The sequence below is a fragment of the Prunus mume genome, linkage group LG2, assembly GCF_029339155.1.
Source record: "Prunus mume cultivar Tortuosa linkage group LG2, ASM2933915v1, whole genome shotgun sequence".
NCBI classification, from domain to species: Eukaryota; Viridiplantae; Streptophyta; class Magnoliopsida; order Rosales; family Rosaceae; genus Prunus; species Prunus mume.
In genome coordinates, this window is record NC_142699.1 from 40,425,439 (window position 1) to 40,449,524 (window position 24,086).

The 24,086-nt window shown below is 42.2% G+C and overlaps 2 long non-coding RNA genes and 1 pseudogene across 2 annotated transcripts; all 3 read right to left on the reverse strand.

The window, feature by feature from the left end:
* Positions 1-2: 2 nt before the first annotated feature.
* LOC148920360 (uncharacterized) lies at positions 3-2,414 on the reverse strand (annotated as a pseudogene).
* Positions 2,415-6,142: 3,728 nt separating this feature from the next.
* LOC148920361 (uncharacterized) lies at positions 6,143-6,943 on the reverse strand. The gene is made up of 3 exons (XR_016124348.1): positions 6,768-6,943; positions 6,551-6,667; positions 6,143-6,444 (listed from the first exon to the last, which is right to left on the reverse strand). It is a non-coding gene; the product is annotated as an uncharacterized LOC148920361 (long non-coding RNA).
* A 685-nt stretch (positions 6,944-7,628) lies between these two features.
* On the reverse strand, positions 7,629-8,283 carry LOC148920362 (uncharacterized). Its single transcript, XR_016124349.1, has 3 exons — positions 8,155-8,283; positions 7,899-8,024; positions 7,629-7,783 (listed from the first exon to the last, which is right to left on the reverse strand). It is a non-coding gene; the product is annotated as an uncharacterized LOC148920362 (long non-coding RNA).
* Positions 8,284-24,086: the final 15,803 nt, after the last annotated feature.

Below are 24,086 nucleotides of genomic sequence, written 5' to 3' on the forward strand. Positions count from 1 at the left end.
CAAGCTATCTCTTTCAATATACTCATACACCAAAAATGAGTATCATTTATGTGCACAGAAACCATAAAGCTTCACAATATTCCGATGTCTTATCTCACTGAGTGCCCTTACTTCATTCAAGAACTCCTTATGAAATTCTATCTCGCCATCCGATAGAGAATGAAGTTTCTTCACTACCACTACGTTTCCAGATGACAAATTCACTCTGTAGACGCTTCCATGTCCTCCCTTCCCAATGCAATATGTGGAATCAAAATCTTCTGTTGCCCTTATGATTTCCTCGTACATTGATTTTCCATCAAAATTTAAAACCGAAAAGGAAATTTCTCCATGCATGTGGTTTTGTTTAGTATCTTGATGCTTCTTCTTTCTTTGCACTATTACATAGACAATTGTAAAGAAAGCAGATACAAGTGCAAATACAAATACCGCTAAAAGAGAGAATATTAACTTGTGGTCCTTTTTTGAGCTATGTGCATTGCAAGGTGGCAGCAGAGCTCAAACTTTGCCACACAATCCTTTGTTTCCTTTCAATCTTTCTGGCGGAGCTTCTCGAAATGCACTGATGTTGGGAAGGGGACCTTCCAAGTGATTGTAGGATATGTCAACGTACAACAAGCCGTGCATCTCTTCGAAACTTGATGTTATGGAACCTGAAAGATTGTTGTGGGAAAGATTGAGCATCACCAAACTCTCCATATTACTCATTGCTGATGGTATACTACCTTCAAGAGAGTTATGACTTAAATCTAGGTCATTCAATTGAACTAACTTCCCCAACTGAAATGGAATTGCTTGAGCCAACTTGTTGTTGCTCAAATTCAAGTAGTGCAATCTGAACAAGTCACCTAGAATGCTCGGAATTGACTCATTCAATTTGTTTGTTGACAAGTCAAGATATTCAAGATGATTCAATGATTTGAATTCCACGGTATACAACCCGAAAGTTGATTTCCATTCAACCTCAACTTCAACAATGAAGACAACCTCCCAAATTCTTTTGGGATCAACCCAACTAAATGATTTGAAGAAAAGTCGAGCATATTAATTTGGGTTGCATTGCCTATCTCAGGTGGGATGCTACCAGTAAGGTTGTTTCCTGCCATTAGTAGGGTTTTCAACTTTGGACATTGTCCCCAGTTGTGTGAGATTTCTCCATACAAGTTGTTGTAGCTCATATTCATAAAATAAAGATTCGGATAAACACCGAAGTCTTCAGATATATTGCCTGTCAATTGGTTTTGGTCAAGACGGACTCTCACTAAGCCTGGGCAATTTTTCAAGCTTTTGGGGATTGGACCAATCAAATTGTTTGTGTGTACTGAAAAGTTTGTGAGTTTTCCACCTTGGCAAATATTTGGGGGCAAATAACCAGACAATTGGTTTGTATCCAAGTGCAATATAGTCAAATTCTTGAGATTCTGTAACTCATGGGGAATGGAGCCAGAAAGTTGGTTATCGCGTAGAAATAAGATCTCCAAGTTGCTCAAGTTAGCAAATGTGGCTGGAATTAAACCATTGAGTTGACACTCAGCCAATACTAGATCTACAAGAGATTTCAAGTTCCCTATCTCCTTGGGAATCAAACCAGAAATTTAATTTCTACCCAAGTACAAAGTGTTTAGCTTTATTAAGTTACAAATACTTGGAGGGATGAGACCACTTACATTGTTAGCTGACAAATCTAGAATTACTAGAGATTTCAAGTTCCCTATATCCTTGGGAATCAAACCAGAAAGTTGATTCTTAGCCAAGTACAAACTGTTTAGCTTTGTTAAGTTAACAATATTTGGAGGGATGAGACTACTTAAATTGTTGAAGGACAACGCTAGATATACAAGAGATTTCAGGTTTCCTATCTCATTTGGAATATTCCCAAAAAATGTATTTGCAAAGAGACTAAGAAACCTAAGATGTCTTAGGAGACCGATTTCTGGTGGAATTCTCCCAGACAAGTTATTCCCAGCGAGATCAAGATGTTGGAGTTTGGAGAAGTAGCTGATTTGAGGTGGGATGGCATCAAAGAGTTTGTTCAAGCTGAGGTTAAGATATTCAAGATTAGGGAATGACAAGAATGAAAACTCATGTAGCGTACCTTGTAAACCCCTATTGAAAAGGTCTATCTTGCTGACACTTCCAGCTGAGTTGCATGAAACACCAGCCCAAGTGTAGGGACTTGTTCTTGGTTTTGGATTGGTGCTGGAGGAATTGGTGGCATTAATATTATGAGTGGGAGGGTACCAGGTGAGGTTATTGAGGGCTTCATTTGGAAATAAGCTGGCTTTCCATTTGAGAAGAGCCTTTGTTTCAGTATGAGAAGTAGAAGCAGCAGAAGGAAAAGCAACCCAATTTGGTGATGAAACATACGAGAAGATAACAAGGCAATAAAGCAGGAAGCATAGTTTAGATGTCATGGTTATTGTTTGTGTGGTATACATACTATGGCGAAATATTAAACCGAAAAACCGCAAAAACCAACCGATAATTTACCGCAATGAAACCGCAATCGCGTAAACCGAACTGCAATTGCGGTATTAAGAACCGAACCGCATTTGCGGTTGCGGTTGCGGTATTTGATTTTCAAAACTTGCGGTTACCGCAAACCGCAAAGTATAGCCGCACGGATGATGAAGTTGAATTCTACAAGGAAATGGAACATATGACAACTTGTAAGTAATTAGTTTATTTATGCTAATGTTATTTATGCTTCTTCTTATAATAAAATGTACTAAACTATGTTGTTTTAGTTGTAGATAACATTGGTGCTCAAACAATACAACGGGGTTCTTCAAATCCACTCACCACCAACACTTGAGTTTGTAACTTTAGTTTGTAACATTGGTGCATTGCATTTTCCTTTTAGTTTGTAACTTTAATTAACTTTGAATTGAATTTTTCTTTTCTGTTGTAACTTTAATTCATTTTGCTTTGCATTTTCCTTTTGGTTTATAACTTTAAAGGATTTGGAATTGGAATGCTTGAGAAGTTTAACTTTAATTGGAATGCTTGGAATTGTAACTTTAATTTTCTTAGGTTGTGAATGCTTGAGAAGTTGAGTAGATTGTGAATTTATATATGTTTGAGAAATTGAGGTTGTGTATTTTTTTATATTTAGGTTGTGAATTTATATTTTTGTGAATGCTTGAAAATTTGCGGTTTTAAACCGCAAAACGCGGTCGGTTTGCGGTTTCAAAAATCACCAAACCGCAAATAGTCGGTCGGTTTGCGGTTTGAGTAAAAATTCGCGGTTACCGAACCGCAACCACCCCTAATACATAGGGCCGTGCCTTACTAGTTATATATAATGTGGGTTAGTCTTTGGGGTTGTTGAGCATTGAAAAGTCTTTGGATACAAATTGGGCGCAAGTTATATATAATGTGGGTTAGTCTTTGGGGTTGTTGAGCATTGAAAAGTCTTTGGATACAAATTGGGCGCAAAAAGCCTGTTGCTTGTGCTCTTGGATAAGTTATCTTTCACCTCAGTGGTTGTTCTTACAATGCTGGAGTCAAAGTCTTTGTCTCTCGTCCTTTATAGTTATAGTTAAATAACTTCGTGGGACTGCTTGCTTGCATCTCAAAAGCAGTCCACTCCCTCTCTGCCGTGCTCTCTCTCCCTTGCTCTTTGGTGTGACACAAGCACAAGTGCACACACTCCTCTCTGCCAAGCCTCCTTATTAAATAGGAAAAGCAGAGACAAATAATGCAAAGCATTATTCAATCACCAACACAAGCCAGCCAAAAGCACCAGACAACCAAATATCCCCTCACATGCCAATTCCACTTTAATGCATTAAATAATGTCAATAAAAGCCATGGCAATTTCCACACTTGCCGACAAGCATTTGCAGCTTCCCCGTTTTTTCCCCTTCCTTTTCAGCCATCAATTATTGGTCATGCATGCATATCCCATACATGCATCCGTGTGCTTTCATGAGGGAAAAAATACCAGCCTCCCATCTTGGGAAATGATTCCAATAAGGAGGGATTTCCAACATACCGTACATAGGAATAGGAATGCGTAATTCCTGGTTTGTTTGATCGTTTATTGGATAAATTCATTTGATTATTGTGCTCCTCCGATGCCACTACCGATATTAGCTTGCTTGCTTTGTAGCTATTTCTTCAGATTTGTAGCTATTTCTTAGGAATAGTCAACACAAAAACATCGGTTATTTATTAGCTTGCTTGCTTTGTAGCTATTTCTTCAGATTTTTTTTTATTTAAAAAATCGGTTATTTGGGGTGTTAAAAAAAAAGGCTAAAGTTTTGAAATTTTGCCCATTGTTTTTTTATTTGAGAAAATTCAGGATACTAACATTTTTTTTTACAGTTTAAAGGTACCATGTGGGCACTATGAGGGCAAATTGGTCAATTTGTATCTTATAAATAATTAAAAACTGAAAAATAAAATAACATAAAACATATGCACAAAAAAATAAAATAATTATAATAAAAATAGACACTTTGTATATACGTGATTGTAAAAAAGATTTAAATGAAGTTGTAAAAAAATTGCAATACATGAGTCAAATTTTGAGAGAAAACATTTTTTCAAGTAGATATATAGTAATCTATATTATTGGGCATCAAAAGTTGACTACATATTCACTAAATATTTATACATTTTGCATCATGGCTATATTAGTGTATATTGATTTAGGTTAACAAATTGAAGTTACTGATCTATATAAAAAAAACTGAAATTTTTTATTTTATTTGACATTTTCTCAAACCTCATGAACTATTTGTGATAATAAGCTTTTACGGGAGTTGATTTTCTCACTCCCTTTTTTCTCCACTTACATTCCCTTTTACTTTTTAATACTTTTAATCAATTTTGTTCTTTTTTATTCTTTCTATTTCCTATTCAACCCTTATCCATAAAAAAGATAACGTTCAGTAAAAATAATAATATAAAAGTGAAATAAAAAGAAATTAATGTAGGATAAGGGTAAAATAGGAAACACTACAAAACATAAGCCCTTTTGCGAGGGCATTTTGTCTTTGCAAAAGGCCTTTTGCCGTCGCAAATATCTTTTTTCGACGGCAAAAGTCCGTCGGCAGTCGTCGCTAAAAGCTCGGTTGCAAATACTTCATTTCCGACCATTCCGTCAGAAATAATGTATTTCCGACGCTCATGCGTCGTACCTATTGCTTAAATTTCTATCGAAATGGATTTTTAAAACGACCCTACATATTTATTTCCGACCGTACATGTGGTCGTAATTACTTATTTGATTGTCGGAAATAGTTCTTTTATCGTGATTTCTTGTTTTTGTGAATTCATATTTTCAACCAATGAGTGTCTTCAGAAATACTTTTTCCGACAATGATATATTATTTGTGAGGGCTAGATTTCGTCGCAATTATCATTACCGACCAAAAGAGTTTGTGGAAAATATATAATAGCTCGTCGGAAAAGAGTATAAAAATATATTTTCGATGGGCAAGTTATGTCGGAAATATATATTTCCAACCATATTTATTCGTCGCAAAGTTTGTCGCAAATAGATTAATCCTGTCAGAAAATATTTTCGACGAACAAGTGGTTGGAAATATAATTGTTTCGACCCGATTATGTCGTGGGGAATTTTGTCGGAAATAGGCAATTATTGTCGGAAACTATTTCCGATGATAAAGTGTTTGTTGGAAATATGCATTACCGAGAGGGAAATGCGGTCGAAAAATGTAATTATTTTATAAAAAAAATTAATAAAAAGAAATTTGAATTATAATATTTGCTAGAAATAGTTTTCTAATCATCCGTATTTAATTGGTAATAATAATAAAAAAAATCATACGACACCATACTGTACTAAAATTTTATGCATTCAATTAAAATTATTCTAAATAGTTAAAACATAAACAATCCCCATCATCCTTAAAACATATATGCAATCCGCAAATTTATCAAAACTTTGAAATTCAAAATACATATTGTAGCAAAATACAATTGATGTTGCACTACTCGTCTTCGAGGTGAGCATTTGAACAACTTTCTACATTGTCCTGTCGAATAAAAGATAATAATTAATAAGACATAAATCATTTGAGAATAAAAATAACAAATACAATATTTAACAGTGAGCAAAATATTGAAAGGAGAAAGAAAAGAGTTCACCATTAAAGCAGATTGTCTTGAGCGTACATAAGTATTTGAGTTGTTTTCCCTCATACTTTGAACTAGATCTTTCAATTCATACAGCACACTTTTCAAGTCCTTCACTTCCTCCTTTAATTTCTCATGCTCTTCTTCACGTTCTAAGCATATACGTTTATTACAACCTTGGTCATCTGAGGGATACACATCTTTTGTACTATAGCCACCACCTAAGCCAAGGATACGACCGTGACTTGGCCCACCAATAACCTCCTTGTATATATCCCAATCATCTACTTCATTCTCGTCTTCCGTTGCAGCAACCTTTTTATTCTCCATTTTTTCCTTCAATGAAATAGTTGAAATATAAACATGGATATAAAAAAATTTCATGTGAATAAAAAATTTTAAAAAGAAAAAGAAAAAGAGAAACAAAGTAGGGGCAACGTACAAAAAGTTCTTTAGCCTTTTCACTTGGCCAACTTTCTTCTCCTCCATTCTTAGGCTTACTTACATGGAACTTTTTGAAACAATCAATTGGACTCGGTTCAATTCCAGTTCGATCAAGCTATTAAGATTTAAACAATGAAGTTTGTTAGGACCAAATTTGGAAATAACCACAAAAGGAACAGTCAACACAAAAGCAACAACCAAATGGATATTTTTACCTCATCTTTTCTGTACTTTTCCATTGGAACAGAACCTGTGGTATGCACAACTGTGGATTTCGCTCTATTAGACTTGTTTATTTTACTTTTATCCTACATGAAAAAAGTAAATCATAACCTAATATCAACTTAGTGAACCCATATAAGGCATCTATAAATAAAACAAAGCATACACTAGCCAGTCATAACAATATTATTTTAAATTGAGTTTTTACCTGCCATGTAGGCTGCAACCAATGATCAACCAGTTTAGACCAAACATCTTGAGATATCCATAATGGGCAATGAATGTATCTATCACCAGTAGTCTTGTATTTCTTAAAAACGCTATTTCTCAATGCGGACATCCAATCGGAATATCGCAATTTAATATGTTCTTCGAATGCCTCCCTCATCTCTTCTTCTGAGCACGTGTGTGTATATCTTGTTGTGTTAAAGCGATCATACAGTAAATCCATTTGAGTTGATGGAAATGTTTTAAATGTTGGCCATGCTCCATCGATAGCCTGATAAAAAAGCACTCCTATAAAAAAGCTCCAGTGGTTATAATCCTGAAAAATTTAAACCAAATTTAAATAATAAAAAAAAAATCTACACGAGAAATGACTAACTTTGTAGGCCTTATACATTACCTTCCTCTACGTATTACAATTGGAGTGCCATTTCCATCTTTACCTTTAGCATTCCCTCTACCTTTTTTTATTCCAACAGTTGAACCTAATAAGAAATATATATATATATATATATATTTGAAGTACAAGGTACAAAAAAAACTAGCTATAGGATCATATATAAAAAAAAAAATTATCATGTGAAGGTTCAGTTTAAACCTCATATATATATAAATAAAAAATTACCTTCTTCATTTGATGGTTCGGTTTCAAGGGGCATGTCTTCCATTTCATTATCATGTGATGGCTCAATGGGGTCATCATGTTGGTCTAAGGAAGGTCTAGATGACTGAGGATGTGTAATGTTGGATGCTTTATTCTGATTCTTTCTCTTTCTTGCCCTGGCTACAATTTATAATAGAGCAAAAAATTGGAAATTAATTGAGAACTAATCATATAATTGAAATATATATATATATATATACACCAAAGAAAATTCAAAATTCAAAATAAATCATACATGTTTCTTGCATTTCGTTATCATGTGATGACTCATTGGAAATATGGCGATCTAAGGAGAGTCTAGATGACTGAGGATGTGCAGTGCCTGATGCTCTATCTTGACTCTTTCCATTTCTTGCCACGGCTAACATTTGTAAGAGAAATACAAAGACAAAACATAATTGAAAAATTAAAAACTCATATAATAGAAATACAACTATAAAAAATAATAGAAACAAGAATTTAATTGATAATACGACACAAATAACTCATACATGTTTGATTTGTCTCTTGCATTTCACGATCATGTGATGCTCTATTATTGCTCTTTTTCTTTTTTGCCATGGCTGCCATTTATAATCACAAAAGAACCCATGTCATAATTAAAAAAAAACATAAATCAGAAATAATACTTTAAAAAAATTCATCCAAAAAGGAAAAACTAGGTAGAGAAAATAATTTGCTTCAAGAGAGAGAGAGAGAGAGAGAGAGAGAGGTAGAGGTCTTGCTTCAATTCGCATGAAAATATTATTGGATTAATCTACATGTATCATGTTGACTGTCAACCAACCAGCATGGGATTGAAGACATGCATGCAATTTTACAGTAGATATAGATAGATACATGGATATTTCCAATTCAAAGTCCTAATTGGCCTTTGCTTCTTGCCGTTCTATTATTGCTTGTGTTCTCCAAAAACAAACAAGTCGCAAAAAACAAAGCTAGGGCTAGGGCTAGCAACAAACAAACAAAACTGTGGAAAAAAAAATGCAACTTGTTTGTTGCGTGAAAAAGCAAAAAAGGTTGCATTTTTTTCCCACACGGAGTACCTTTTGACTAGACCATTCATATACAGTAGAAATTTATTTTTTGTTTTTGTTTTGTTATGTAAGTGATAATGATAAAGGGGAACCAAAAAGGAACCTAGGACCTTAACGAGGCCTGCCGTAGAATTAGGGGTTGTCCAGCCTATTCCACCTCATGCTCCATATATTGGATATAGTTACCAGGAAGTATTTCAATTATAATTAATTAAACTTTCCTTTTTTTTATAGCGGTAATTCACTTTTCAGGGTCGGAAAGTGTCAAATTTGAATTCTTTTGTTCTCTATTGCCCAAAATTCACTCATCTCTACAAGAGGTTTGTAGTTCAATTGCTTAACAAATATTTATCCTTGCATCTTAGGCAAGTTTAATATTAGCCTTCAAATTGTTTTTTTTTTTTAAAAAAAAAAAAGAAGGATATTTCCTATTGAAAGGGGCAATAATTAATATACTAAACTCACATACTACACGGATGCTAGGACTCGAACTCAAGACCTTGTCTAAAGAAACAATTGTTCCAAACCACTAAACTAGTGAGCCCTTTGTAACAATTACATTGTTTTAACAATTGAAATTAACAACACATAGCGATGTAACCCACATCAAGGCTCAAAAGATACGAGACAGTTTGTGTGGTACTAATGGAATAAGGTGGAATAGGCTGGACAACCCCACGCCTTTTCTGGCGATTCCGGCTTCTATTTTCATCGATGCATGTATGAATATTCATCCCCTTCACGTGCTCTAATTGTCTATGCTGGTATCTTGGATCAATTTTGAGGTTTTACATATCATTCAATAAACCCCTTGAGAAGATTGTTGAGAGATCTTGGGTTTGAACCCCAAAAGCCCATGAATTTATATTGTGATAAAAAGCGGCAATTGCAATTGCACATAACCCTATGCAACATGATCTTACAAAGCACGTGGAGGTTGACATACATTTTGTTAAAGAAAAGTTGGATGCTGAAATTATTTGTTTTCTATTTATATCATCCGAGTATCAACTGGCAGATGTTCTTACGAAAACTGTGTCTACTGCGATTTTTCTCAACTCGCTTGACAAGTTGGGCATGCGTGACATCTTTGTTCTAACTTGAGGAAGAGTGTTAGCGAGATTTTAGCTTAATTAGGAGATTTATTTCCTAGTTTATTGGACTATATTTCTTTCCTTTTGTACAGATATTGTATAATTATGATTTTATCTTGTTTCCTAGTTTGACTCTACTAGGGTTACATCCTTGTATTATAAATACCTCATTTTGGAGAATGAAATATAACCTGAAAATATTCCACCTATATTGTTTGATTTTTTTTATATAAAAAACCTGTTTAGTGAATTTATACATTGTATAAAGTTGACATTATAAGTTTCATTTTTTTAATCACATTTCAAACATACATCATGTGTGACAAATATTATATATAGCAAAGTATAATGTTTTATTAATTTTTACTTTAATGTCCATTCCAGAGGTAGAACTTTCAAGTTTCAATCGGTGGAGAAATCTTCCATTGTGTAGGGCATCGTGTTTTGGTGAAAGGATTTACTTCTATCATGCCATGGCTGGCAGTAAAAATCTTTCTCAATTTACAAAAGGGGAGAAAATAGAAGCTTCAAAAGTGGACCTCCATGAGGTATGGTCTATGTGTTAATCCTTCAAATCCCACTTCTACTTAAGTCCCCAAATTGTATTTTTAAAAATGAAAAAGCCTAAATCTCCTCAATTAATTCAATATCTTCTCAAATATTGGAAACTTAATTAATTAATTATTGCATATATATATATATATATATATATATATATACCATGAATTATTCAGATGATGCAAATTAAGTTTTTGAAATTTGATCACATCAATATATACCGGGTTATCTTAATTCACCAGTTTAAGTTGTGGAATTAAATTGATAGGCCGAAAGGTAGTATGGGGGCTGCTGAAGTTCCAATGCATATATTGGAGAGCAAAGCATCTAGGCTGGTTTCTTTTTCAACTAAAATCATGACCAATATATATATATATATAAACTCAAGAATTATTTATTTATTTACAAAATGAGCAAAACAAAGAATTAAATTCTATATATATATGTGTTAAAATTAAGAGATAGTTAATAAACAAACCTAATAATTGGAGAAAGTGAGAAAAAAGTTGGGATTACAACCTTAATCAATGTGTCACGCAAATGCTTGTTTCCGAGTTTTTCCTTCAATAGTTTATGTAAATACTTCCCATCATATTTGGGTCTTCCTAAAAGTTGTAAATAATGAGAGTTGTTGTACAAGGATTGTATGCATACGAAAGGTACATAGTACAACAACGTGGTATCTCCATCAACAACATATAAGGGACGATTATTTTCTTTTAGGGTAGTAAGCATTGCCGCTACAAGGCCACATGTGCTCTTCCTTATAACCACATGAAAATAATTTGCTAGCCTTACATGCTTACCATCCAGCTTCGGCATACATATAGCTTGAGTAAAGCAAAACTAGTCGTATTAGATATTTTTTTTCCCTTTTCAAAAGCATGAGAAACATCAAATTGTGAGAAATGCAATAAATATGCTAGCTAGGTGTGTAGCACCACATGATGGCGTAACTAATCCACTTATATTGTAATACTCGTATTTATTTATCTATACTATACACTCCACAACATATATGTGAACTTTGTGTTACACATGCCAATATATTATATCCTAAAAGTTCTTATAACATGCTATCAACTAACAAAAATGCAGATTAGACTTGTTTATACCATATCTGACCAAACAATTAGAAGCAAATCTAGATAAGGCAAAGAGTCCCACATTGGAATATTACAAGATGTGTAGACTCCCCCTCATCTATAAAAGGAGACCACTCTCCACTTAGGAAAGGATCTGGGGCTAGGCTTGATCTTTAGTCATGGCCTTCTCCTTTCTTACTTTTATATTTGGGTCCAACCCCATGTACAAATGTAAATACACAATATTATAATAATGAGAATATACTTTTCCGTGGACGTAGCCCATTCATTAAGGGTGAACCACGTATCTCTTGTCTTCTATATATTTATCGCTTCCCCAAACTCTCACTCACTTGGTGAAGGTCCTCACCTTCACCCATCATCCATCACACATCATCACTAAGTTGGGCTCAAAAGTGTCGAACCATTTTTGAGCGTCAACAATTTGGCGCCATCTGTGGGAATCGACACAAAAGGATCCTGTCATTCTCCCCTTCTTCAATGCCCTTCAGCACCCCTACAATCAGCATCACCGAACTTGCCATTAGACAACACCATACTAGAGCAACCGTGAGTGCCAACGGAGTAATGTTCGCACTAAATCTGAACATATAAGAGTTTAGGCTAACTTACAAGTGTGCTGATGGTTGAGGATTGGAGTGACCTTCTTCCGTGATGTCCGAAGGTTTGAGCAGGGGCTGGATCCGAACGAGGAGGGGATACGTGTGGTACTCGCCAAGGCACTCCGATGCCAAAGTTAGTAACTAAGAGCAATTCTATTGACAAGTGGAAGCACTTAGTCCAATGTAAAGTCTTACCACTTGGTTGAGCCAAGGGGCTCTATTTATAGAGAGCATTTGTGATGCTCTTAGCACCTAGTTTCGATGTGGGACTCGTGGGAGTGTCTTCGGAGATCGACACTGCTTGATAGGTTCCGCAGAAGTTCGAGGTAATCGGCTGCAATTAGATTGACGTGATGATTGGTCGCCTGCACCATGTCGAAGGTTAGCGAAGGGACCGATGGTGCATAATCGACTTCCCGAATCGCATGCCAAAGAACATTCGTATAGCCCGGCTGAGTGGGTCTCGCTTTGAGGGTGTTCCACGTGTCACGACGTGAGTGGGCGGTCAAACATGGTACAAACAGTAGTCCCCCAAGTTTCCGATCGAGGAGGGACTTCTTGGTTGGGGACTTGCTTGTCCTTGAGCTCCGGCATTCGACCCGGGAATGAGCGTCTACTATTTGTAAGTTGGTGATGATCATGTAGTCCCCTAAGTCCCCAAGCCAAGAGGTTGGTTTGAAGATTGGAAGGGAACGGCAGGAAGAGGTGAGTGAAAACTCTGACCATGCGTGCTCGCTGCTCGCACGAGAAGTGAGTGAAAACTCGACCCGTGCTTGCCCGCCATTCGCACGAGAGGTGAGTGAAAACTCACCATGCGTGCTGCTCGCATGAAAGGTGAGTGAAAACTCGACCATACGTGCCTGCTGCTCAGCACATGAGGTGAGTGAAAACTGACCGGTGCGTGCCGCCGCTCAAAGACGAGTTGAGTGAAAACTTGACCTGCGGCGTGCCTCGCCGCTCAGCACGATAGGTGAGTGAAAACTCGACCAGACGCGCTCGCCGCTCGCACGATAGGTGAGTGAAAACTCGATCCGACATGCCGCTGCTCGCACAAGAGTTGAGTGAAAACTTGACCGTGAGTGCCTCGCCGCTCGCACGAGAGGTGAGTGAAAACCCTGCCGCTTGGCACGAGAGTTGAGTGAAAACTCGACTTGTGCGTGCCTCGCCATTCAACACGAGAGGTGAGTAAAACTCGAGCATGCGCCCAGAGTTCGGCACGAGAGTTGAGTGAAAACTTCGACTCGGCGTGCTCGCCGCTCGCACAAGAGGTGAATGAAAAACTCGACCATACGCGTGTTCGCTGCTCGCACGAGAGTTGAGTGAAAACTTGACCCGTGTGTGTCCGCCGCTTGGCACGAAAGGTGAGTGAAAACTCGACCATGCCGATTCACTCGACCATGCCCGCTCGCCGCTCGCACGAGGTGAGTGAAAACTCGATCGCGGCGACTCGCCGCTCGCACGAGAGGTAAGTGAAAACTCGACCGGCGTGCGCCGCCGGGCGAGATGTGAGTGAAAACTCGACCTATGCGTGCTCGCCAGATCGGGAAAGTTGTGCTCGTCTCAAAATGAGAAGAAGGGAGAAGTCAAAACGTTCAAGTGTAGACGCAAGTGGGGAGGTGAGGGGTTGAACTCCCCGTGCATGGGTGACACGTGTCGGCAAGGCTACGAAGACTTGTGATGTTTCGATTCACGATGCTAGGCTTGTCCTATAAATTGAAGGAAGAGGCGGTAAGAGGAGGTACTTGAGGTTCTGAGAGCAAATGGAGCTTGTGAAAGGCGATTTTTGACGAGTGCATTGCGGTGTTGTAGGTGATTTCCGCGAGTGTTTGCAAAGGCAGAGCGATTTCTGGCGACTTCCACCACCGTGCAAAACAAGGTATGGTAATGTTTTCCCGCCTAGCATGAATCAAATGCTTGTATATTTGCATGAACACGTATGAACACGTAAGAACACGTAAGAACATAGATGATCGTAGATGAACAACAGCTCTAGGGCTCTAGGATAGGGGTTTGATTCGAGCATGTCGTTTAGTTTTGCTTTGCTTTTGTTTGTAGATGTCAGACACCAAATCAGACTATAGGCGTAGCCCAAGAGCGTTTGATAGAGAATCGGCATTAGAGAGCTCGACCGCAGGGCTTGATAGTGCCGATTTCGAGGAGACCGAGAGAGGAGAAGTGCTGGAGGTGTCTACAACGGGATCACTTCAAGTGTGGAAGTAGTGGGGGCAGACGACGCCCACTCGTCGACATCCGGTCGCAAATGGGAGAGGGCGAGGCGATGTGTCAATTGCCGATCCTAGGGAAGGCGTGCTGACGGTGGTCATCGGCCGACAAAGGATACCGATGGCAAAGCCAAAGGACCTTGTGTTCGGTGTCTTCAAGCACAGCTTAGGTTACCGCCGAGACATTCGCACAAGATCCTCGGCAGCGATTGGCTACGCCGCGCTTTAATCCAAATTTTTGGATTACATTCTGGGGATGGTTACGACCTTCGCATAGCCGTGAGGGGGAGCCGAAGTTAGGAGCACGCCCATCCGCATAGCAGACGAGGGCGAAGAGCGCCGATCAAGGGGTGGGTGCAATGAATCGCCTATCTCGGCGGGCGTAGGGGCACTTCAGAGTCGGGTGCCGACCTCGAAGACTCCGCGCCGGGCGTGTGTTGGTGTCCGAGCTTGGGAATCGGGCGCCGAGTGATTCTCGAGAGGCATATCCCCACTTCCTTCCGCATATCTGATAGGCCCATGGGGTGTCGCTCGAGTAATAGCGCCATATTTTTTTTAAAACCGGTTAATCGGAGGTTGTATTTTTGTGTTTCAAAGTCCTTGAAATGGCCGATCGCTACGGCGGGAGATAGAAGTGATCGAGCTGCTCGGTCAAGAATAGCTTAGAGGGTCGTGTGCACAAGGCTCGCTAGACTACAAGAACCTGCTCAAAGCGGTCCGATCAACGATCCCGAGTACCTCCGAGCGCTTTCATTGTTTCATTTTATTGTATGATGCCGAATCGCCTAACTCCCATTTATTTTGTGCAAGGTGAGGGAGGGCAATGTCCAAAGCGATGAGGAAGAGGCTCGAGTCGCGGCCCTCATAAGAAGAAAATCGCTCTTAAGGCCGACACGAAGACGCCCGCCAAAGCCGAGGGTGCGTCGGCACAGGGGGCACGCCGAGCGATCAGTGGCGGAGAGAAGGGTGGCGGCCCATCTCCGTGACCGAAAAGGGTGATCTAGGGTGCCTCGATGTGACCCTCACCAAGAGGCCAAGGGGGCCGAACGAGGAAGCAACCGCCTCATGTTGGACGAGGAAGACGCCGGCGAGCCGGTGAACATCGCCGCCTCGGTGGTACCGCTCGTGAATCGCTTTATCGACAGCCTCGGATGGAGCTCCCGTAGTTGGAGTAGCTGCCAAAGAAGTCGGTGCGCGAATAGGCGGACGTGCCTTCCGCCTAAGCTGTCGTAAGTGTGCTTACCTTAGTTTTGTCCAAGGGTTAAGGTGATGGGAAAGTGCTAATATTTGTGTTGTTTTGCAAGCTAACATGGAGATGTGGCTCGGCATGAAGCGGGCTATCAACGCGGCCAAGCACGTCCAGAAGAAGTACAAGGAGGGCTAAGCCAAAATTGCCGAGGCTGAGAAGCTACTCCAGGGTGCGGATCGGCATGTGAAGGAGAACGCTGCCAAGATAACCGAGCTATCCTCCAAGTTGGCAGAGGCCGAAAGGGCGACAGTGGATGCCAAAGAGGCGAGGGCGAGGGCAGAGGCAACGAAGGAGGCCGAGCTTCGGTCTCGAACAATGAGTTGGAGGAGGCCAAGAAACAAGCCATAGCCGAGTATCGAAACTCGTCAGAGTTCGTGGCATTTCTGGACAATGAGGTGATGGAGCAATGCGAGGATCTCATCTACCGGTTCAAGCACTTCAATGTCGATAAAAACTGAACTCGAACTTTGTCCGGATCCGCCGCCGCTGTTCGAGAGGCGACTCTGGGAGGATGCCAAGTCGATTCTCGAGCGGCTCAAAATCGGACGGTGAGGAGGAAGAATCGACTCCCCCTGCAGAGCTGTTGAGTGCCCGAGAGGATGAGGGCACCGCCCGCTTCTACTGAGGCCGATCCACCAACTCCTTGATGCTGCCCTACTTGTCTCTTTTTTTATTGTAATATATAAAATTAGTGTTTGGATATTGAGGCCGTTCGGCCAATTTTGTAAAGACAATTGCCCAGCTTGAGGCTTTAATCATATCCAAGTCTAATTTGAATCAGCTTCAGGTGTTTGTCCTTGTTGCTGAATATAAGCATGTATGCCGAATTGTGTAAAAATAGGAAAACGATAATGTTGTTGAAAGAAAAATTGTACAAAAGTGTAGTGGCCGAAGGTCCAATCACTTGTGATAGAATTTTAAATGTTCGACATTCCAAGGGTGGCCGAGGGTTTGATCATCAAAGCCGCGTAATCTGAGTCTGTCGAGTCGGCAGATGCCGACAATTTCATAGGGTCCTTCCACGAGGGCCGAGTACCTTCGGTAGGATTTCGTTGCTAGAGACACATTACGCAGAACCCAGTCCCTTATCTTGAACGATCGGTGTTTTAGGCGCGGGTCGTAATACCAAGCCGTTCGTTGTTTGTAGGTAGCGTTCCCGCAGTTGTGCTTGCGATCGATGTTCGTCAATGACATCCGCATCGAGGGCGAGCATCGCTCATTCTCTGAGGGTCGTAAGATGCCGTTCGCATGTGGGCGCATGTACTTATCGGCACGGCACTGCATCTTGAAGGCTAGGGAGAACGGTGTCTCACAAGTTGACCTTGTAGGAGGTATTGATGGCCCATAGTGCTTCCGGTAGTATGGTAGGCCAATTGCCCTTGGCGGCTCCGAGCTTCTTCTTCAATGTTTTCTTGATGATCTTGTTGATGGCTTCTACCTGCCTATTGGATTGTGGATGTGCCGGAGATGCAAAGAAGATGCTGATATTGAATCGGGAGCAGATTTGCCAAAATCGTGAGCGATCAAATTGCTTGTGCGTTGTCCGTTCTGTTGGCATTTGGTAGGCCGAATTGGCATAGGATGTTTTTCCATACAAAGTGTTCGATCTTAGCTGTTGTTATTGTTGTGATTGCTTCGGCCTCAGTCCATTTGGTGAAGTAATCGACGGCTATGATTGCGAATTTAAGTGACCCATACCTTGCGGCATTGGGCCGATGAGATCGAGCTCCCATTAGGCGAATGGCCACGGGCTAGTCATCGGACCGAGTGGTTCGACAGGACTTTCGATACTGATCCGAAACGCTTAGCACGGACCGCACCTTTGCACAATATGGATCGCGTCGCGTGGAGAGTTCGCCAATAATAGCCTTGTCGAACGGCCTTGAAGGCCAAGGATCGGGATCCTGAGTGGTCACCACACGTGCCTTCGTGTATCTCATGCAAGATGTAGTCTCCTTGTTGTGGTGTAACACAACTCAGCAACGGTAGGGAGTAGCTGCGCCGATAGAGGATGCCTTGCACCGAAGGTAGCGAGCCAATCATCGCCGTCGTCTTGTCTTTGCCCGGCTTTGTCGGTTGGTAGGTGTAAATCGGTGAGGTGGCGTGGATCGGGTCCATCAACTAGGGTCTGACGGATGGTGTTGACATCGGCCGGCCGTGCTCCGCCGGCGAGAACTTTTATGGGGCGTGGCGTCCGACACGGTTGTCGATTGCAAGGCGAGCCTAGAGAGAGCATCGGCGTGGCTGTTCTCGATATGGGGACCTGGCAAATGTAGTAGGTTTTGAACCTTTTGAGCAATCGGCGGGTCTGCGTAAGATAGGCGACCATTGATTCGTCTTTTGCTTTGTGAATTCGGTGATTACATGGTTGACGATGAGTTGGGAGTCTCTACATATCATCGGTCGTTCAAAGACCGAGCTTTGGGCAAGCCGAAGGCTGCTAGAGGCGCCTCGTATTCGGCCTCATTGTTAGAAGCGCACGAAATTGGAAGCTGATAGCATATTCGATTGTGGTGTCATCCGAGTCTTGAAGACTAGGCTGCGCCATTGCCCTGCCGATTGGATAAGCCGTCTCGTATAATGTCGATGGGGCTGTTTTGATCGAGCGTATTGTCGGCCGAAGGTGAATCTACAGATGCGAAGGTGGTGCCGTGATGCGAGTTGAGTGGTTGACCATCGTTGGTTAGAAGTGTGAATTCGAGATGAAATCGGTCACGGCACATCCTTTTCGAGGCCGAGGTGATACACGATGTCTAACTCGCCAAGCTCGATGGCCCATTTGATTAGTCGTCCTAATGTCTCAGCCGCAAGACTTGCACCGTAGGGGTTGATTGGTTAATACACGATCTTGTGAGCTGAAAGTAGGGCGAAGTTTGCGTGCAGAGAGGGCGAGCGTAGGCCAACCGTTCAAGTTAGAGTACCGTTTGCTCTCAGTCACATAATGCATAGGCTCATATAAAGATAGGGAGCTCAATGCAGTTTGGTCGACGGATGAGCATAGAACTGGGGCGATGCGAGGCGAGAGATAGATGATGAGGTCATCTCAGAGAAGGGTGGGCGGAGAGGAGCTCTGCTCATGTAGGCTTTAAGAGTCAATCGACCTGCCGTTTGCTCCTTTGAGAGCTTTGAAGAAAGGGGTGCACCCATCGGTGGCCTTCGATATAAACGGGCCAAGGCAGCGTGACTCGACCAATGAGGCTCACGAACCTCTTTCTTCATCCTCGGCACACCTGCATATCAATGAGCGCTCGGATCTTCTCGGGTTGACTTCAATCCCCTTTGGTTGATCATGAAGCCCGAGAATTTGCGGAAGAGCGCAGAAAGCGCATTTATTCGAGTTGAGTGCATGTTGTATTTTTCAGCTTGTCGAACATCGTGAGAGGTTTCAAAGATGATCACCGGCAGTCCGACTTTTGACTAGCATATTGTCTACGTAGACTTCCATTGAAGTGCCAATGAGTTCGGCAAAGATTTTGTTAACCAGTCTCTGGTATGTAGCTCGGCATTCTTTAGGCGAATGGCATGGCGTTGTAGCAATAAATCCCTCTGTCCAGAAATGAATATCGTATGCTCACGATCCATAGGAGGCATGAAAATCAGTTGTAGCGAGTAGGCGTCCATGGCGAGGAGCTCATGACCGGCCGTGGCGTCCATCGATTGATCAATTCTTGGTAGTGCTATCCTTCGGACATGCTTTAGATTGGTGTAATCTGGCACATTCGCGAGCGCCGCGATTTCTTCACTAAGACGAGTTGGCGAGCCAAATGGGGTAGGTGACTTTGCAGATGAAGCGATTGCACAAGCTTGTCTACCGATCTTCATCCTCGTATCGGCGTCATAGATCGCTCTTACATCGACCTTGAAAGAAGGGAGATCTTGAGCTTGTGGTGATACGTCGGAGATCCTGGCATATTATTGTAAGACCAAAACTTCAATGGCCCTTAAAAGGTAATGAAGTCGGTTCGGAGACGGTGAGGAAGTGCCGATTCGGACTGCTGATCCCGGCGCTTAGATGGAGATCGTTTGAGCTCTTCGAGTTGAGCTTGCGGTGTGACCTTGTCATCTCGAAGTCGTCGTTTGGTCCCTCCTTTGCCATTCGGCATGCTTAAGCCGGTGTTGCGACCTTTGCGGACATTGATTGTCGTGGATGACCGTAGCATATCCGCGGCGCTCAATTGGTCCCCGAACCGAGAGTGTTAGGAATTTAAGCGGCAGATATGTGGTGACAAATGGCTTTCATTCGGGTGAGGCGGGACTGGGCGATGGCGTTGTATGAGGTCGGACAGTTGACTACTAGGAAGAAGTGTAGATGAAAGCCCTAGGCGAGGCCGAAAGAGGTGGATGCTCTCGATTGGCTCGACCACATCGCCAGAGGAGCTTAGAGAGGTGATCTCCTTCTTGAGGCTTTGATACTCGAAGAGGCTCACTTGTCTCTTTTGGCACCGAATGGTGTAGAAGGCCGGCAGTATGAGACGATCGGTCTGTATCATAAAATGATTGAGGAAAATTTGTTTCAAGCGGTGAAAAGAGTCTCTACAGTTCCGGCAGATAAAACCAATTGAGTGCCCAGCCAAGGTAGATGGGATCGTCGACAATAGGTATTGGCCTTCATCGGTGAGTCCCTTGCAACCCAAGGCCGATTGAAATGTGTGAAAGTGGGCATTTTGCGAGGTCTTCCACTCCCGAGTAGAATGAGATTCGGAAGGCACATACCTCTTTTCAGGTCGATAGAATCGGATTCTGGTGAATGGTCTCGATTGTACCTTTTCCTGGTTGGTGTCCGAATCATTCTGCTCTTCCTTGATCCGATTGACTTTTTTGAATGAGGCGGATTGTAGGATCCGTAGGAGGAGGTTGGTCCCGGGGTTCTTAGGGGCGATTGGGAGGCGACCCTCGTGTCGTTGTGCCTCGTGGCCCGCCGTCGGACGTTCTTGCCGTCGTCGTTCCTTCTAGTCGATCGAATGTTGTCGGCGGCGTAAGAGTGTCGTCGCGGAGGAGGTTGGAATGTAGTCGATTAAATCTGTCTCCTCTAGGCGATCACGTCGTACCTCCGTCAAAGGAGATTTTGGTCGAGTCGTCCGGATCTTGATCGTTGAGTTTTGCTTAGGCGGGAATCGATGATGTCTACCGTTCACATCGCCATCGATCGTTGATTACATCGCGGCGGTCGGAGTAGACTTGGTATTCCGGTGGTGCTCTGCGAGTTGCACGAGCAGTCTTGGAGGCGGGCAGTTCACCAAGCTAATTGCTTTCGACCTTTCGATTGTTAGGCCTAGATACACTCTTGATGATCGTTCCTACGAAGGCTGCGTGGTTTGTTCAAAACCGTGCAGCGATTAGGCTGAACATGATTATTGCTCGTGAAGCTGTTTGGTGTCGTCGATTTGGAGAGAGGATATTGTTGTGCTCCTGCATCCCGATCATTTCCGCTGCGAGGCTTCCATCCTATCTTCAGGGTGCTTTGCCGACAGACGCGTTTCCACTCGGGTGTGCCGGTGTGGTACAAGAGGTTCTCTCGGGCGAGGCCGAGGATGGGACTATCGGCCGCAAAAGGCGGGTTCATAGTTTAGAGCAAAGGAGATATGGGCTGATCGTCAATCGGCTTCCCACATCGGCACCAATCTGTTCGCGCTAAATCTGAGCAGATAAGAGTTTAGGCTAACTTACAAGTGTCTTTGATGGTTGAGGATTGGGTGACCCTTCCGTGATGTCGAAGGTTTGGCGGGGCTGGATCAACGAGGAGGGAATACCGGTGTGGTACTTGCGAAGGCACTCCGATGCAAAGTCGATGTAACTAAGCGATTCTATTGTGATGGAAGCACTTAGTCGAGTCGAAAAGTCTTACCACTTGGCGGGCCAAGGGCTCTATTATATAGAGCATTTGTGATGCTCTTAGCACTTAGTTTCGATGTGGGACTCGTAGGAGTGTCTTGGAGATCGACACGTCTCAGCGAGTTCGCGAAGTTACGAGGTGTCGATAGGGTGGATTGACGTGATGGTTGGTCGCTCATTGAACCATGCGAAGGTTAGTGAAAGGCGATGGTGAATCGACCCCGAATCGATGCATGTGCGAAAGAACATTCGGTATGGGCCGATTGAGCTGGTCTCGGCTTTGAGGTGTTCCACGTGTCACGAATGAGTGGGCGGTCAGACATGGTACAAACAAGTAACATGCATAAGATGAATCTTTGCAATATAGTTCAAAAGAAGAGGAAATATGTGGGCCACCCTAGCTTTTCTTCACATGCCCTTCACCTTCGGCACCTTTGGTGAATATTGATTTGCATTTCTTAGCTTGTGTCTTTATTTTATTCCCATATGCCGATATATATATATATATATATATATATATATATGTTACAAGCCCACTATTCTATTGTTAAATCAATATATCAAAGGGATTCAACATGCTGAAGACACCTACTTTGTCAAAGTCTTACAAAAGACTTACATCCAAGAGCCAACTATAATGTGAATAATTGGCAAATAAAAGGGAACAAAGGCAAAACTGCATGACTACCGTTTGGTAGTCATTCCCCACCGACCCATTAGGACTTGCCCTTTTATCTGTCGTATGGAAGCTTCATTGCTACCATCTTTTTTTATCCTACACTTGTCACTTGGAAAATGCTACTGTCATACCCCTCAAATTTTGGGAAATCTTTCAAAGAGAACCAAACGGCACCCAAGCTCAACATCCATATCGAAGATGACAATTATTGATCGGCACCCATATCAGTGATTCCTTCAAGGCACCCAAAGACCCAAGTCAAGGATGAAAGCCTGTGTTCATAGCTAGCAAATCAAATTACCGTTCGGCACTGGCTCTATTCTCTACCAAAATCTTTCAAGCCATCCAAATGTTCTAAACGACATTACCGTTTGGCACCAGTTCCTATGCTCAAAGCAACCATGAAGCTCCGTTGCACCACCATGCTGGTCAGAAGCTCTCTAATGAATGGTCTATCCGAATGGCAAAGCGCAGACACAAATGTGCCTTGACCAAACCTTGCTTTGAACGCACGATCAGCCTACCGAACCATGTGAAATTCATCACCAAAATCTAAATGAGCAATTTGGAAGTATTGTACAACAAAATGGCTATCATCTACACCTCCAGTTTCAGCAGCCACCAATTTGAAAGGATATCAACGAGCACGTCACGATCACATTCTCCTAAAAAGATAAGTGGAATAGTCCTTATCTTTTTTATCTTTTCGTTACTTTGTTGAGATCTTATCAGGCTCACTTGTGGTGCTGAATATTGCCCATTTTTTGTGGTCAGAATATTGTCATTTTTGGATGGCTTTACATGCACCAGCATATGTATTACGGCACATGGCAAGGAATATTCGAGCCAATATCTCCTACAGCCCTCCACACACCCACCTTCAAATCGGTGGCTATCAAAGAAAAATATAATAAAGAAGTTGCATGCCCTTCCCCCAGTCGGCATCTCAAAACAAATACCCATGGCGAACAACACACCTCATTAAGAAATTCAAGAATTTTCTATGGATACCCATACACCTACCGTTCGGTAGGACACGATTGAGCTAAGTAACGTGCCCAGACCTCCTGCTGATTGGCAATTCAATACATTATGCCTCATTAATGACAGCCTGTCATGGCTCCAAAACCTTCTGAACTTGCTGGAGTTGATTCATCTTCAGCTCACTCCATCAAAGCCCCTGTCACTTGTCTTACCGTTTGGCAAATCAAGATAATTGAGCCAACAGACTCCATATTCGGCAATTGCTCCAACAGAAGCACCACTCAGCCACGCACGGGGAGCCACCTCTCCGTCAGTACCCCTATGACATGCCCATCTGGAGCAAACAGAGAAAGAATAGGGGAGGACCGTGTCATCCCCATCGGCACATCTCATCAATTGAGACAGAAGCCAATCTCTAGGTGTCTTCATAAAATGTGGGAGCCCCCATCCGACCTCCAAAACCATCGGCAACACCCTTACCGAACGGTAGGGTGGCGCCAAATCGCAAAGGATAAAGTTTCCATACCTGGTGAAACGACAAAGTTGACGACAAATAGGACTTTCAATGTCAAAACTTCTCTCTGTCAAAAGCTCTCAAGACTGTTTGTGCCTAATAAATCACGGTCATAAACTGACCGAATGGACCTCCTCTCGGCCCTAGCACCTACTCATGAACCGAAATAGTCACGTTTCATTAGGCATTTCGCCCTCCTGAAAACAAGAGAAAAGCTGCGAAGGCAGAATCCTCTCACCTCACACCGCGGTATTATGAGCCAAAGCCGAGGCGAAAAGACATGGCCGAAGGTACTGCGGTCAAATCGCCACGTGGCCTCAGGGTCCCACGCCCCATTTAATGAAGTAATGCCTCTGACTATCGCAGCAAGCCCACTAGTCGCAAGAAGCATTTAATGCACGAGGAAGAAGGGAAGTGGTGAAGTCAGGATTTGGTAATAAAGATCAAAGAGGTTAGGCACAAGCACTCTCACAAGTATGCTTACAACTTGAGGTCAGATCACCAACCACCAGACCAGGATATTAAATGCATTACCACGGCCAAGGC